Source organism: Scylla paramamosain, chromosome 24, assembly GCF_035594125.1.
Source record: "Scylla paramamosain isolate STU-SP2022 chromosome 24, ASM3559412v1, whole genome shotgun sequence".
Classification (NCBI taxonomy): Eukaryota; Metazoa; Arthropoda; class Malacostraca; order Decapoda; family Portunidae; genus Scylla; species Scylla paramamosain.
In genome coordinates this window covers 15,180,828-15,198,327 of record NC_087174.1, presented here as the reverse complement: position 1 = coordinate 15,198,327, position 17,500 = coordinate 15,180,828, and the positions used below count along the sequence as shown (strand labels likewise).

General features: G+C 43.2%; 1 non-coding gene and 1 pseudogene across 1 annotated transcript; both read right to left on the bottom strand.

The window, feature by feature from the left end:
* LOC135112898 (putative uncharacterized protein DDB_G0271606) overlaps positions 1-9,303 on the bottom strand; it is a 60,715-nt pseudogene extending 51,412 nt beyond the window's left edge.
* A 734-nt stretch (positions 9,304-10,037) lies between these two features.
* Positions 10,038-10,109, bottom strand: Trnaw-cca (transfer RNA tryptophan (anticodon CCA)). The gene has a single exon. It is a non-coding gene; the product is annotated as a tRNA-Trp (tRNA).
* Positions 10,110-17,500: the final 7,391 nt, after the last annotated feature.

Below are 17,500 nucleotides of genomic sequence, written 5' to 3'. Positions count from 1 at the left end.
GAAGATAGAGGAGGGGAGGGAGGATCGTGGGAGCCTGCGAGTGTGTAGCCCCCGGCAAGGCACCCCAAATATTGACAATACCGTGTAAATGTTGCCTCTCCGTGTGCGTGGGTGTGTGTGTGTGTGTGTGTGTGTGTGTGTGTGTGTGTGGTGTGTGTGTGTGTGTGTGTGTGTGTGTGTGTGTGTGTGTGTGTGTGTATGTGTGTGTGTGCCGTAGTCTAGACCCACATGGTGTAGATATATATATATATGTGTATTCATTCGATAAATAACACAAAAAAAGATGCATGGAGGGAGAGACACAAATAGGCCGATAGATAGATAGACAGATAGATGAACAGATAGGTACACAGGAAGACAAACAGGTAGACAGATGAGTAGAGAGATAGATAAAATTCACATATGGATATTCATATAGACAGACTCGAGTGTATCCATCTCACTAGGTCAATATTGCACCACCCACCCACCCTCACCAGCCCTCCACCCCTATCCAACAACACTCATAGCCACCCCCACCACCACCACCACTACACTATCCTCTCACAGGCACCACTCCCCTCCATCTCTTCTTCTCCCTCCCTCCCCGTCCCTCCCTGCAGCCTCTCGTGTAAGCTCTTCCCCAAACACGTCTTTGCGGAACAATAGTCCAAAATACACTATTGTTTGGTGGCTCAGTCCTGGCTTATGAGAATATCTATCGTGTGTGCGTGTGTGTGTGGGTGTGGGTGTGGGTGGATGGGGGTGGATGGGTGAGTGGGTGTACGTACTGGTGTGAGATGGTTTTAAGGCTTTCAGCAAACCCTACGGACGTGTGGTGCAGTGTTTCATTACAATACAGACACGATTTTGTTATTCAACCTATTTCTTTCCCGAGTCTATTAATTCACTTAGTCATATTCATGTTGTTGAAGGCATGGTTAGTCCCCTCATAGATTACAAGACTTCCTTTTCCTGTTACTTATCCTCTGACGTCAACTTTGGGATATTGCGCCGAGCATACTTGCTGTTATGAATTCCGTCAGTGAAAGGATGGAGCGTACAAGTATAGATTAGCAGCTGCCTAAGTACCTAGGTTGGCGGCGTGATGCGTCTGGCGGTAAGTCTGAGTGTATAAAAGTGAGGACATGTGTCTTGATATCTGTAAGGAGACTGATGCATTCCTAGGATATTTTCTTCTTTGTGTGTGTGTGTGTGTGTGTGTGTGTGTGTGTGTGTGTGTGTGTGTGTGTGTCGTGTGTGTGTGCTGTGTGTGTGTGCGTTTGCTTTCTGGGGTGTGTTGTTGAGGAGCAGATGAGGATGAGACGACGCGATGGAAAAGTCGAGATGATATGTTGTGTTTCGTTCACGTGATGAGCTCAGGAGGACTCGGGTGTGGGTGTGGAAGTGACGGGCGGTGATGGTGATGGATGATGTCTTAGGGCATACAACTACTTCTGTTTTTCCTCCGTTTTCGTAGAGTTTCTATATGAAGCTATATTTATTAGTCAGTACTCGCATCATGCTTACTTAATGATTGTCAAACAATAAGACATTAGTTCACACACACACACACACACACACACACACACACACACACACACACACACACACACACACACACACACACACACACACACACCATAACACAACATGACACACATAAAACATTACATACACAACACGAAACAGCACCACACAACACAGCCCCACCCATTCTCCCTTTGTGCCGAGGCATGGCGTGGTGTGGCGTGCCGTTGCCTCAGGCTACAGTGTGTTTTAAGCTATGGACCTCGGACGCCCTGTTGACACAAAGGATTATGGGCAGGGAGTTGCCAGGCGTCACAGAAATAAGCATGAAGAAACTCTTTGATTTGTCCCCTTCACCTCTTGGCAATTTCCTCCCTCACCCTCCATCCCTTTCTCCCTTTTCTCTTTCTTTCTCTTTGTAGTAGCGATGGGGTGGGAAAGACGCTGAGAATGATAATTATGAAGAGGACGAGGAGGAGGAGGAATGGAGGTGCCAGTCTTGTTGACATTAAAGGCTGACGTGGTCGGGAAAGAGAAGAAAACAGATTGGTCAGGATTATGCTGTGATAGGTAAGAGGGAGAAGAAGAGGGAAGAAAAAGAAGGGAACATGAGTCTAAAAAGGAAAACAACAGAAGAGAAGAGACGAATGAAAAAGTAAAAAAATAAAAGGGAAATCATATAAAAGAAAGACAGTAAAAAGAAGACATAGAAACATTAAGAAAGGATAAGACCTAAAATATGTAGAGAAAACAGAAAGTAGATAAAGAATGTATAAAAGCATAAGGAAGAGAAGCAACAGAAAAAACAACTACAAGACGAACAGGAGTAAGAAGAAAGGAGATGCAGTGACACATGGGAAAAAATAAGCAAAGGAGAAGGAAGGAAGAAAGTGAAAACTGTGGGAAGGAAAAAGCTGACGAGGAGAAATGAGACTTTGAAACAAAAACCTGATAAAATTCGTGCGTAATGAAGAAGAAAAGAATATAGACGAAAAGCAGAATAAAAAGAAAATTTTGAGAAGAACGTTAGGAATAAGCATCTTGACACACACAGAAAGAGAGGGGCTAGATAAGTGAGGATGATGGGGAAGAAATAAAGAAGAGCAGAGATATGACTTGCCAGAAAAAAAAAAAAAAGAAAGAAAAGAAAAAAAGTAAGAACAAAGTTTGAAGAGAAGTAAGGGGGAGGAAGGGAAGGAGGGAAGAAGGGGGAAGGAGGGAGCTAGCCAGCGAGCCAAATGGGAGACTCGTGTTTGTGTTAAGAGAGCCACCGAATCTCTCTCTCTCTCTCTCTCTCTCTCTCTCTCTCTCTCTCTCTCTCTCTCTCTCTCTCTCTCTCTCTCTCTCTCTCTCTCTCTCTCTCTCTCTCTCTCTCTCTCTCTCTCTCTCTCTCTCTCTCTCTCTCTCTCTCTCTCTCTCTCTCTCTCTCTCTCTCTCTCTCTCTCTCTCTCTCTCTCTCTCTCTCTCTCTCTCTCTCTCTCTCTCTCTCTCTCTCTCTCTCTCTCTCTCTCTCTCTTAACTGATCCAAAAATATACATCAGTCGAAATCCATCAACATTTTTATTCCCATGTCACAATTTGTTAGACAGAATGAATATAGTTTTCACAGCTTTTTTTCTCTCTTTCTCCTTTTTCAACTTTCAAAAAAATCTCCAGAATCAGACATAAAAGGGTTTTCTAAATAGGAGTTCTTTTTATATGCAATGATAATAAGAACTTAAGGGGTACTTTCTAAAAATCCCTCCTTTACTGTAATTTCTTTATTGATTCTCTGTCTCTCTCTCTCTCTCTCTCTCTCTCTCTCTCTCTCTCTCTCTCTCTCTCTCTCTCTCTCTCTCTCTCTCTCTCTCTCTCTCTCTCTCTCTCTCTCTCTCTCTCTCTCTCTCTCTCTCTCTCTCTCTCTCTCTCTCTCTCTCTCTCTCTCTCGGTTATCTCTATTTGTCCTTATCCTTTTATCCCGTCCCTCTGTGCCTGTCTTCTCATCACACACACACACACACACACACACACACACACACACACACACACACACACACACACACACACACACACACACACACACAGGTTCCCCTTCTCTGAGTAACTAAATATTTAAGGACAAAATGCGGGACTTTGGCAGAAGGCGAACTGGCGGACGGCGGTGACATGGACTGGCTTTTAGGTGCTGTAAACGAGGAGGAGGAGGAGGAGGAGGAGGAGGAGGAGGAGGAGGAGGAGGAGGAGGAGGAGGAGGAGGAGGAGGAGGAGGAGGAGGAGGAGGCCGTGGTGGTGATGGTGGTTGTTCTGAAGGAAGATGTGATGGAAATCGTGAAAAAAAAAGTTAAAATTGTGCTCATAATGTACGGCAGAGAGAGAGAGAGAGAGAGAGAGAGAGAGAGAGAGAGAGAGAGAGAGAGAGAGAGAGAGAGAGAGAGAGAGAGAGAGAGAGAGAGATGTAATTCCATTTTCTTCACTTTCTCTTCATGCTTCATTATATCTCTCACATTGTCTTTCCTTCATTTCTGTTTTTATACTCTTTTTTCCTTCCTTTATTATTCCACACACCTTTGCTTTTCCTCTCTCTACACCTTTCTGCGCCTCCATTATTTTCCCACTCTTTCATTTTCCACGTAGAAGATTTTTTTCCCTACACCTTTTTCCTCCACCAGCCTTCCAGCCCATTCTGTTCCCTTCACTGCTTCACCCTCACCCTTTCTCCCACTCTCTCTACTCTCCCTCTTTCTCCTACTCCCTGCCTTTCTCTCTCTTTCTTCCTCCCCTCCCTCCCTCCCTCCTCTCCCTCTCTCCCTCCTTCGGTGCGTTGCTCAGATGCGAAACTGGATCATCATATTAAGGTTGCCAGCGATGGAAATTAAATGGAAGCACTTACAGTTCAATTTGAGCTTTTGTATTGGGTGTGTGTGTGTGTGTGTGTGTGTGTGTGTGTGTGTGTGTGTGTGTGTGTGTCTGTGTCCCTGAGTCTTTTGTATCTTGAATGACTGTGTTGCTTTGTAAATATCTTTTATTTCAGATTTCTTTTGTTTTATGTTACCTTCTCTACTCTTCTCTCTCTCTCTCTCTCTCTCTCTCTCTCTCTCTCTCTCTCTCTCTCTCTCTCTCTCTCTCTCTCTCTCTCTCTCTCTCTCTCTGAAGCTGCATCATCACTATCTATGGTCTTTTATTTTTGTACCATTACATCATCAATAAAATCTTCATCACTACTACTACTACTACTACTACTACTACTACTACTACTTTACGCCCCCTATCAGCACCACCATCACTACGTATGTACAGCAACCAAAACCTTAAAGTCAACACCAAAAATCTATATCACCACCATTGCATCACCACACTACATCACCATCACCATCACCACCATCACCAGCAGGAGGAAGAGAAGCACCAGCGGCACCATTTCCAGCAGTGTTTACGGCGATATCCAACCTGTTGTTCCAGATCTAATTTGAATAGTGATGAGGCTCTCCCGAATTGCATTTCCCCGTCGAGGAACGAATAATATTGTGGAACTGGCAACCCCTGCGTCTGGAATGGAATCTGGAATGATGTGATTGGTGAATGATCAACATGGGGATGGAGAGAGAGAGAGAGAGAGAGAGAGAGAGAGAGAGAGAGAGAGAGAGAGAGAGAGAGAGAGAGAGAGAGAGAGAGAGAGAGTATTGATGAGGAAAGGAAAGGCTGACTTACGGATGCAAACAAACAGACGGGTTCAGAAAGGCAGAGAGACAGACAGACAGACAAACCGAGAGACAGATGGAGACAAAGAGGCAAGCCGACAAGAGATAATAGACAGATAGACATTCAAGTATGTACACACGTAGATTGACAGACAGACAGGCAGACAGACGGACAGACAGACAGACAGGCGGACAGACCGAGAGACAAAGAGACAGAGGCAAGACGAATAAAGATAAGAGACAGATAGACAGAGTGTATACGGGCATATAGACAAGCAAACAGATAAACAGACAGACAGCATAGAAAAGAAGAGACATACCTATGATCAAATGGATACAAAGAGCCAGAGAGAGAGAGAGAGAGAGAGAGAGAGAGAGAGAGAGAGAGAGAGAGAGAGAGAGAGAGAGAGAGAGAGAGAGTACTTAAGGGAAACTAATAAATGGATGAATAGATTTATTGATAGATATACTGACAGATAGATAGACAGGCAGAAAGAAAAAAAGAAAGAAAGATAAATAGATAGATAGATAAATAGATAGACAGATAGATAGATTGATAGATAGATAGATAGATAGATAGATAGATAGAGAGAAAGAGAGAGATAGATAGATAGATAGATTGATAAATAAAATAGAAAGAAAAATAAAAAAAGATAGACAGATAGAATAAAACAGACACACCTGAGAATAGATAGTTGGGGACACATTTGAAATCCCTTTTAGCGTTTTGAATATAGGTGTAGTGAAGTCTTTATTTTGATCAACTTTTGGCCTCCGTGACGCGCCGCAGTTTTGTTTGTCTATAACCTCAAACATGACGCACACACCATGGACGAAAAAAATATAATATGACTCGCGTGAAGCACCGAGGCGAGAGAGAACGTGGAAAGTTGTTTGTGGTGTGAGGGTGATGATGATTCTGGTTTTGGTCACTAGAGAGAGAGAGAGAGAGAGAGAGAGAGAGAGAGAGAGAGAGAGAGAGAGAGAGAGAGAGAGAGAGAGAGAGAGAGAGAGAGAGAGAGAGAGAGAGAGAGAGAGGGAGGGAGGGAGAGAGAGAGAGAGAGAGAAAGTCACAAAAACCAAGCCAAGTGGAAGTGTCAGAGGTGGCTGCACACCTGACTAATGATGTCTTGACACCTGCCTTGCGTCATTTATCACTCCTCATTCCTCCCCTTCCCTTCCCCCTTAGTACATCTTATTTCCTCTCATCTCTTAACACTCCCCTCCTTACCCCTTCCCTCTCCTCTTAATACGTTTATCGTGGTGTAGTCTGTCATGTTCTGGGGCGGTCTGCCTAGGAGGGGAAGGAGGAGGAAGAAGATAAGAAAGGATTACAAGTAGAAATAGAGTAGATAGGAAGTTGAGAATCTGAGAAATCCAAGAAAATATAACTAAAAGGAAAATAATGAATTGGACAAAGAGAAAATGAAAACTGAAGGAGGGAATGGAAAGAAAACCTTAATTCCTTTCTTTCCGACTTCGTCGTTCATCCGCAATGCAAGTAGGCCGAGTATTTTCTTCTTCGTCTTTCATATATAATGGAGTTCATTGCAATGAGTAGTAGATGAAAGACCGCCATCGGCACAGTAGTTGGTTAACGCTCGATGAAAACTAGGCTTCATTCAATGATACCGACTTAATAAAGGACATGGAACTGACGAGTAGATAGTAACCGACTGTCGACTGGTGATACCTAAGGCTTTCTGTTAATGTGGAGCGAAATGACCACCCATGTGTTAACGTTTAGACTGAAAATAAAAATAGAAATATATAATAATAACAAAAAAAAAAGATGAATGTATGCGAGCAACATATCACATGAACTATGGATCATTTAACCTGAAAACAAAGGACTTTGATAATGTGAAACTGAATATCTGTCAAAACTTAAGGATTGCGTATGTATTTAACCTGAAAAGAAGTCCTGTGAAGGGTCACAAGGCCTTGGCATATGGTGCCACTTATGTTTACGGTAATGGGAATTTCCAACAACTTCACTGGTTAAGCGCGATAAGATTGTAAAGGTTCGTTAATGGAGCTACATTGTACTCAACACTATAATGAAGATGGATAAATTCATAAGAAAGGAAACACAATAGCAGACTCTTTCATTATGTAAAAAAATCAAGTTGAAGTATATACACAATTACAGAAGGACAGATAAATGATAAATGAGTAAATGAAAGGAAGATTCATACAAATGATGTCATCAAACTCTCTGCTGTTATAGAAAATACAAGACCAAAGGATTCAGTGTCAGCAGAGCTCGTAAAGATTGGACGATTAGTTATAGATCATCAAAACAAATGAAAGTTGATTCATAAGATAATAAAAAGAAAAATATAGGATTGCACAACATAAGAAAAAGTACAATATCTGCACGTGTAAAACTGCGGACAAAAAGCGCGTAATCGTTGAAGTTATATTAAGAGAATAAAAAAATATAATGTATAATACCATTCGGAAAACAATACACTTTCCTGCAAAAAATGAATTCCAAATAATTTCTCTCTGGAATATTTATATTGCGATAAATCTTCAGCCTTAATGAGAGACGGAAATAAAAATGTATATTCAAACTTTATTTTTCCTTTTTTTTCAGAAAAGAACGTTTTGAATGATGAATAAATAATTATCTATTACATAGCAAGATGGGAAAAAATACATGTATTTCTCTCCATCTGAAATTAATTATGGTTTACTGACTCGATTTCTTTTTCTAGTTATTGTTTTTATGAGATGTGCGTGTACAGCGAAGGATTTCTTTCCTTTATGTTGTTGTTGTTACTTATTGATTCATTTCCTTTACCTTAGTTCTCTTCTTAATCTTTAATTTTCCAGCTATGAATAAATATTATTGTTTTATTTGCTTATATTTTGCTTTTGTACGTTCATGCTCTCTCTCTCTCTCTCTCTCTCTCTCTCTCTCTCTCTCTCTCTCTCTCTCTCTCTCTCTCTGCCCCTCGAGTTTGTATTGAAATATACAGTCAAATGCAAACGTGTGATTTTTTATTTATTTATCTATTTATTTACTTTTTTTTAAGTCAAAACCTCTTCGTTTCATCACAAACGCTCTGCTCCTCCTGCCCCTCCCTCTTTACCCTTCCCTTCCTCTCCCCTCCTTCCTCTCTCCCTCCCCGACCATCCACAGAGTAATGAAATTCACGCCACGATCCATATATTCATCGGCACCAAGTAATGAATTCAGCATAAGTGACGTTCAACAGCTCGAGAAGACTTGTGATATTGGCCACATTTTCATAACAAAAGCGCGGTTTGTGAGTGGTGACGTTGGGAAATAGTATTAGTAATGTCCTGTCCCCTTCCCTTCCTTCTCCTCACTCCACACCCAACCCGTCCCGTCCACCTCGCATTTGTAGTTTGCAGGGAACGTTTAATGCCTTTCGGTTGTTTTGAAGAGATGGAAATGACGGACGTTTGGGACTGGAGAAGGAGCGTCCGAACTCTGCGGGGGCTAAATTTACCCTCAAGTCGCTGAGCTTCGTACGAGGATCGATTCAACAGGGAGGCGGGACTTGCACTCTTGCCATCCCTGAGTCAACGCGATGCAGTGCTAACCTATGATGATCTACTTGCTTCTATTGTGATTTTTATTGCGATTTCCTTCTCTTGAGAGTGTGCAGTGTGTGGGTGTAAGTAGAGGAAGATGTAGAATTTCGTAAAAGGGTTACCTGAGACGTGTAGTGCAGGACGCGGGAGCAATGAGCGAGGTGGCAACTGTGTCTCTGTGTCTCTCGATGACCGCTGAACAAAAGAAGCCCCGGCAGGTTCTTGACCAACTGTCGTCTTCTCCAGTCATAAAGTCGAGCGTAATGAATGATAATCTCTGCCAGGAGGTGAATGAGAATGCGGTCGCCTAAATCTCTGACGAGATTATGTCGAGTAAATAGATTATCGGAAACGAGTTGAGGTTTCATTTCCCGAAGGTTTGTTGTGAGCAGCGATAATGCTCACTCGGAAGGCGGTGAGTGAGCACGGCATCTGTGGCCATCACCACCACCACCATCACAGCCACCATTATGCACGCGTAAAGAGGTATTAGTTTATACATGTTTATTCTTTCTCACCTGTTGGGATCCCTCGTCCCTGGCCCCATTCCACCCCTGTCAAGTCTTCAGTGTTTCGCTTCACGCACCGATGTCCACGTGCGCTGGCGTCTGTTCCACGTCCACCCGCGAGACGCAAATATCACTTCCAGAAGGAACACAAGGGAGGAAATCAGTGCAAATAGGCGCAGGATGGGGCGGATATAATCGGATACATGGGGCGCCCTGCCTGCCCGCCCACCCTCATAACTACCAGGACCGCCTAACACCATTTGCATTTTTCGAACATTATCTGAGGGGCAGCGGGTAACCTCATTAACAGCGGGTGGTCGGCGGGGGCCTGGAGGGAGTGTGTCAGGCGGGCGGCCCCACACACTGACAACACTGGGCGGCCGCGCACTGAAGGTTCATGTCTAATCACTCTCATGAACCTCACCGCACCTCTACGGTCTGCAATAAAATGAGGGAACATGAATAATATTGCAGAATAAGGTAATGTACACAATACACACGCATACGCACATACACACACACACACACACACATATCTATCTACCTGTAATCTATCTATTCATCTATAAATGAATAAATAAATAATTACATATATGTATATATATATATATATATATATATATATATATATATATATATATATATATATATATATATATATATATATATATATATATATATATATATATATATATATATATATATATATATATATACACACACACACACACACACACTTCATACCTACATGTGAAACAATATGAAAAATATTTGACCCTGGAGTGACTCGAACACCCAGCCTTCTGATCTGGAGTCAGACGCGCTACCATTGCGCCACAGGGCCACGGAAGAGAACGTTGACGCACAAGAAAAAATAGAGAAATTGATAATACTGAGTTCTTTATAGTGATGTGAACAATGAGGAAAAGATTAAAAATGTTTGTATCGCTCATGTGATTTCCGAACGTCATATGCCCCAGGCAGTGGCCATCTTACCATTGACATTTTTATATATTTAGCAACCAGAGACAAAAATAGCCAAATAAATAAAAACAAGAATAAAAATATAGAAAGAAAATGCGCAGCAAACAAAGTCAAAACATGTTAGTGACAAGAGCAGTGACAAAAGCAACTGGATGATCTCACAGGCACCATTTCGGGACCGGATAAAGAGTCGTTTAAAATCATCGCCGTCTTATCCACTCACTATTACCGTTTCACTTGGGTTTTCCTGGCCAAAGGAGGGAGGACACTGGAGCGGTGGCGGTAAAAAATAGGCAGCGCTTTCAAACACACACACGCCACTTTGCAAAAATGTCCATTCCGTGTGGGCGAGCAAAGCCTCATATATAACAAGTTATAATGGTTTGACGAGACATGATATCATTGTGTGTGTGGTGTGTGTGTGTGTGTGTGTGTGTGTGTGTGTGTGTGTGTGTGTGTGTGTGTGTGTGTGTGTGTGCGTGTGTGTGTGTGAAGTAATAAACCTGGTAAATTCGTATTGGAGATGCTTTTGCTTATTCAGTTTAGTTAAACTATTATAGCTCGGTTGCTTGAAGAGGGAACAGAGAAAAATAACAATGCAAAATATTTATTTCTGGATATGGTGGCCGCTCCACTTGAGCATTCTGGCGATGCTTCCCTCAGTTTAAAGACCATGACTGGCTGGATGAGCCTCGCCGTAATCCACGAAACGGGCCGCTGGAAAAATGGCGTAATTGGACTTTGAGGGAGATAAATATTGCGAGCGGGAGGCATATTAGTGTGATATCGCGGGGAGGAATGTGAGCGACGCGTGTCGTCTGGTTATGGAAAGCGAGTCAACAAATGTATGTATGAAAGCGCAGTTACCGCCTCCCTCCCCTTTCCGCCGCCACCCACTCACCCTCCGCCTTATTTGCCCAGAGCTGCAGGGCCTTCCCAAGGACCTATATGGGAGGGATTATTCTCATTTATTGAACCATTAAGTCCGATAAATGGAGGATTAAGTGGCGCGGTAAATGACCGTCGAGTAGTTATCCCAAATGTTGTTTTTTCGCGACCGGGTTGTGGCTGAGACACTCGACCAGCTGTCATGGCGGCCCCTCACAAAGCCAGCCAGCCACGGGAGATAAGGAAGCTGGCTTCTTTTACATTTTAATTCATTTTTCTTTCATCATATTCACGTATTTTTATCTGTATTTTTCATTACAGATTATTTAAGAGTTGTTTTCTGTTCACTTTAAGCGGTGGAGGTGGAGTGATGAGTGTGTTTTTGTGGAAGTTTATGCAACAACATGAGGGACGAGGGGCGGGGAGAGTGGAGTGGAAGGCAGGGGAGGGAAGGGCCGCCACCTGCTGGAGGGCTCGCCGGCCTCTCGTGATGCCAAGTGGCCGAGTAATGTAAATCAGTTATTCCGCAACGCCTGTTCTAGGGGCGAAAGAGGCAGGAAGTATAGAGAAAATAGGGGAAGAGGAGGAAGAGAGGGGAAGGGGAGGAGTGGGTGAGGGAGAAGGGAAGAGAAAGGGTCCTTTAGTGTATCCTGCTGAGTCCTTTGTAGGGAAATCTGCTTGAGGCACCTGTCGGGTTTTCAGGAGGAGCAAAAGGAGGAGGAGGGTGCAGCAGAGGCCTGAGGGAATGTAGTGTTATGTGGCTTAAAGAGACGAGTAGTCGGAGGTTTAAAGAACGAAGAATGCGGAGAAGGCAAATAAAATCTAAATAAAGAAAAAAAAAAATATAAGAAAGGTGCATAAACAAACAAAGCCGATCACAAAGAAGGACCAAAACGAGAACAAGAACAAAACATCTTTGGACTTGTATTCATATTTTCCTTTGTTTCACTCATGCTATTGTCCTCCCTTCTCTCCCCTCTTTCTCCCTCCCTCACTCACTCCCCTCTCTTCCTCCTCCCTCTGTCCCTCCCCCTCCCTCCCTCCGGCCTCTTATTTCCTCCCTCTCTCGCGTTAATTCCACCAAACGACCATTTAAACCTCGCTAATAGTTAATCAATGAAGCCAAACACTTTTCCCTCTCAGAGAAGGAAAGGGGTGCCGGCAGTGGTGATAGTGGTGGTGGGTAGTAGTATAAGTATCATCAGCATCAACAGCATCAGTCGTAGTCGTAGTAGTAGTAGTAGTAGTAGTAGTAGTAGTAGTAGTAGTAGTAGTAGTAGTAGTAGTAGTAGTAGTAGTAATAGTAGTAGTAGTAGTATGTAACAAATGGAATATTCTTGATTTTGCGTTCAGTTGGGAATGGAAAGGAACAGAAGGGGAAAGGCAGTGGTGACTACTAACGTGGGGAGTTAAGTGGAGCAAGTGGAGCTTTTGGAAGAGCAAGAAAACAAGATCGTATGGAAGGGAGTGGGGATGGTGATGAAGAGGCAAAGAATCAAGTACTAGTGGAAAGGACAAAGAGAGGAATAGAGAGAGAGAGAAAGATAAACAGGCGTATAAAGGAAAGAAAATGAAAGAGAAAAACCAGAGAAGAGAGATAGAACCAGAGGAGGTGAAGAAATTAGTGAAAGCTACACAGGAATCAGAATGCGAGAGGTAGAAGAGGTTGAAGAGAAGAATAAAATTTAAAGAAAAGAGGAAAAGGGTTTGTAGGAAGAAGTCGAGAAAGGAGAGGAGATGCAAACAGTAACAACAACAACAACAACAACAACAAGAACAACAACAACAACAACAGCAACTCGAAGATAATGAAAGGAGGGTAACTGAGAAAACGAGACGATGGAAGAAAGGAGGAACAGAGGAAGCGGAAAAGGGAACACGAAGGAAGAGGACAGAGGAAGTGAGAGGAAAACGGAGAGGACGGAGGGGAGAGAAAAAAAGAAACGGGATGCTGGGAGAGGGAGAGGGAGAGGGGAGATAAGAGGGGTGGGGGAGGCTAACAAGCGGGGTTGTCAACAGCCGTACACCAAGTCATGCATGTAATTCGCCCATTGGGAAGTGAGGCTGGAGGGGCGGCACGTGTGTGTGTGTGTGTGTGTGTGTGTGTGGTGTGTGTGTGTGCTGGCTACTGTCCCCCTCGATATTCTGTTCTCTCCTCCCACACACTTCCTCCTTCAGTTTTTCTTTACTCATCGAATTCTTCTTAATTTATTTCTTCTGCATTCCTTCTCCTCTTCCTCGTACTTATTTTATTCTTTACTGGTGCTGGAAATTGCCTTGTCGTTACTGTGAAGGAACGATAAGGTAGGGCTGTTATTGTTGTAGTAGCAGTAGTAGTAGTAGTAGTTGTTGTGGTAGTAATAGTCGTTGTTGTTGTTGTTGTTGTTGATGTTGTTTTTGGTGGTGGTAGTGATCGTGGCACTGGAGTGATAGTGTTAATGGTGGTGGTGGTTATTGTTAATCGCTATAATTAATCAGGATTTTGGTAATATTCTCTCTCTCTCTCTCTCTCTCTCCTCTCTCTCTCTCTCTCTCTCTCTCTCTCTCTCTCTCTCTCTCTCTCTCTCTCTCTCTCTCTCTGCCTGCTTTTTCTTCTCTTACATTCCCTGTTTTCTCTTCTTCTTCTTCTTCTTCTTCTTCTTCTTCTTCTTCTTCTTCTTCTTCTTCTTCTTTCTTCTTCTTCTTCTTCTCTTTTCTCCTTCTTCTTCTTCATCTTCTTCATCTTCTTCTTCTTCTTCTTCTTCTTCTTCTTCTTCTTCTTCTTCTTCTTCTTTTCCTTCTCCTTCTTCGTCTTCTTCCTTTTCTTCTTCCTCTCTTTTCCTTCCTTTTCCTCCCTCTCCTCCTCCTTCCCTCTTTTCTCACTCTTTTTTTTTCTTTCTCTCTCTTTCTGTCTTTTCTATACACTTCTATCTTTTCCTCCTCCTCCTCTTCCTCCTCCTCCTCCAGCTCCTCCTCTTCCTCCTCCCTCCTCCTTCCTCCTCCTCCTCCTCCTTTTCTTCCTCCCCCTCTGTTTGGCTTTCCTTTGTATTCCTCCTCCTCTTCCTCCTCCTCCTTCTCTTCCTCTTCCACTTCTTGCTATTTTCAAAAACCGTAGTAGATTTTTTTTTGTATATAAATAAATTTATGTCTGTCTTCTCTTTTTCTTTTTTTTTCTTTACCTGTTTATCTCTTTGAATGTGTTATGGCCATTCCCCAGCATTATCTTCATGCTCTGCTGTCCTAGCTAAACATTCTCTCTCTCTCTCTCTCTCTCTCTCTCTCTCTCTCTCTCTCATCTCTCTCTCTCTCTCTCTCTCTCTCTCTCTCTCTCTCTCTCTCCCTCTCTCTCTCTCTGAATATATTTGTACGCAGCAATGTAAATTAAGTCCTCGGCGTGGAAAATTGTATTGACTAAGCTGCTGTTCGTCCGTCCTGGGAGAGAAAATAGAAAAAAAGTGCAGCGGAACAAACATCATTTAGCAATATTTTGGCCGTCCCGCTGAAGAAAAATTATAAAAAGCTCATATGTGACTCATGACGTCACAACAAGAGCGCCAATGGGGTGTCACGCCACTGAGGGCCAATGAAAGGACGCGGTTAGCATGACGTCACCTCAGCCAGGAGCAATCAGTGAGCCCAACAAGTTTTGTGAGCTTAATGAGATTATTCGTGGCAAATAAGGCAGATAAAATTTGATAAAAACCAGGTTAGTTTAAAATTGACCTGGAAATTCCCTCAGGTGCTGCTCTCCTTCCCTCCCGCCCTCCCTCCATCCCTTCCTCCATCGCTGCCTCCCCTTAGCTAAGCCGCGGTTGCCAGACATCGGCTCTTGGTCTAATTTCGTTAATTTTAATAGAGTGGAAAATCTTTTTGTGGTTTACGAGCGATGCGGGCAGTCCTCCTCCTCCTCCTCCTCCTCCTCCTCCTCCTTCTCTTCCTCCTCCTCTTCCTCCTCCGTTCTTACCGCCTTTACCCCCTTCCCCCTTCCCTTAGGCTTCTTGCAGAGTTTCGTCCGTGGGAGGGGGGAGGGAAGCCACAATCCTCTAGGGAGCGCACCTCTGCCGGTTTTTAGGCCTGGTGTGGATCTTCTTCCAGGCCTCAGCCGCTGAGGCTCAGCGTCCATCATACTTGAGAGCCCTTCTGACTAACCACTTTTGCAGGACACATAGAGAATCCAAAGGACTTTCCAGAAGGATGCTTAAAATGTTTTGAGATCCTTCGAGAATATTTGAGGTATTTTGCTTTTTAAAAAATTGCTCTTTTTCATCTTGAGAGTAGAATAAGATCGAAGAAGTATTGGCGATTCTCAACACACCGTAATATTTTTTAGTTTATTTTTTCCCAGTGTTGTGTATTGCTTTTGTTATTGTGTATAAAGATATGACTCCTCTCGTGCAACCATCAGAGTCTTTTCTTAATTTTTTTTTCTCTCTCTCTCTAGGGCGTCCTGACTCTCAAAGAAACGTCTTATTCTCTCCACAGCCTTGCACAACGCTTCTCTTTGTTTCCTCCCTTCCTTTCCTTCCCTATTCATTCTTCCCTTTCTTCATCCCCTTCTTTACCTCCATGTCTTGCCCTCACTTCTTCTCTCCATCCCTCCCTCCCCCTCACTCCATCTCACCCTCCCATTCCTCCCAGCCTCTTTGCCTCCCGTCTCCTCCCCTTCCCTCCTTCCTCCCCCTCCGCCGCTCCCCAGCCTTCCCACGAAAACGCAGTTATCAAACGAGAGAACTTTTGCCTAATGAGATGAGGGTGGAGGGAGCGAGTCGCCGTTAAAGTGTAATGCTGCCCTCATTAAAGAGTAATTTTGTTAGTGATGCGGGTAGGAAGAGGAGGAGGAAGAGGAGGACAGTACGGAGGGAAGGAGAAGGAAGAAGATAAGACGACACAGACGATAATTACGACGAGGACGAATAAGAAGGATGAGTAAGACGAAGACGACGATGAAGAGGAAGAGTAAACGAGGAGAAGATAGAAGGAGAACGATGCTGGCAGTAAAAACGAAGGACATGGAAGGGGCGTAGAAGGGAGACAGAGAAAAAATGTAGAATGCAGGAGAAGGGAACATCAAGAAGGAAATGTAAAGAGAGGATGAGGGTGGATGGATGGAAGGTAATAGGGAATCGAGTGGTATTGGATAAAAAGGAGAGAGAGAGAGAGAGAGAGAGAGAGAGAGAGAGAGAGAGAGAGAGCGGTGGTGGTAGATGGGTAAGGCATGGAAGAGAATGTTATAAAGATGAATTATGAAAAGACAGAAGAAAATAAATAAAGCCGAACTGAACACGGAAATGAATGGTGGATAGGATAAGAAGAAATGTGCAGGACAGATGAAAGGAAAAGAGAAAATGTTAGGAATAAATTAAAGAAAACAAACCTTTCACACGAGAGGAAATAGATGCTACAGCGTAAGACAGAAATATCATAAAGTTAAAATAATTAGTAATATTTTCACGATTTTTATTTTTACTACTATTCTCAATTCATATTTCTATTATTTTCATTACGAAGAACAATTTTTTCATTCATTCATTTATCCATTTTTTTTTTTTTTTTTTTTTACATACAGAAGCTCATAAAGCTAAAGGCAAAGAATGGAGAGGAAATGAAAACAGCTTTCTGCACACCACTTAAAAGACATGAAGAAAATAAAGAGAAAGATACAGGAAAGCGAAGAACCAATTTAGTTTTGATGAATGCAATCGGCAGTGTGCTAAAAGTATCTGCGGCTGACAGGGTTGGAGTTTGGGTGCTCAAAGAAGTAACCCCGCCCCCTGTGCCTCCCGCCGCGCTGCTCCTTCCCTGCGACCACGTAATGGCTGGATGTGACTGTGCATGAAACTGTGTTCGTACTCAGCAACTTTCTCACTGTTTTATTATTATTTTTATTATTATTATTATTATCATTATTATTATTATTGGCAACTCCTACGCATTTTTTTTTTTTTTTTTTTGTAGGGGGGTATCTAACATTCTTTGCCTAATGCTTACCTGTATGTTTGTGTGTTTCTGTATTTTTCTTTGCATATCTGTCTGTCCATCTGTCTTACTAATCTCTCTCTCTCTCTCTCTCTCTCTCTCTCTCTCTCTCTCTCTCTCTCTCTCTCTCTCTCTCTCTCTCTCTCTCTCTCTCTCTCTTTCATAATTGCATCATTGCGAGCTTCATTACGAATACAAATTAGTTTTTAGCCGCCCCCTCCCCGCCCCGCTCCGCCTCGCCCCGTCGCCCCAGCCTCTCCTAATTACCTGCCATAGTTTTTCTACCTCGGGATGATCTGATTAAGACCACACGCCCCCACCGTGTCCCGCGACCCCCGGCCCTCCCTCCCCCGTCCCCAACTGGCTAGCAGGCGCAGGGGCTGACGGAAAAGTGAAGGGGTGAGGGAA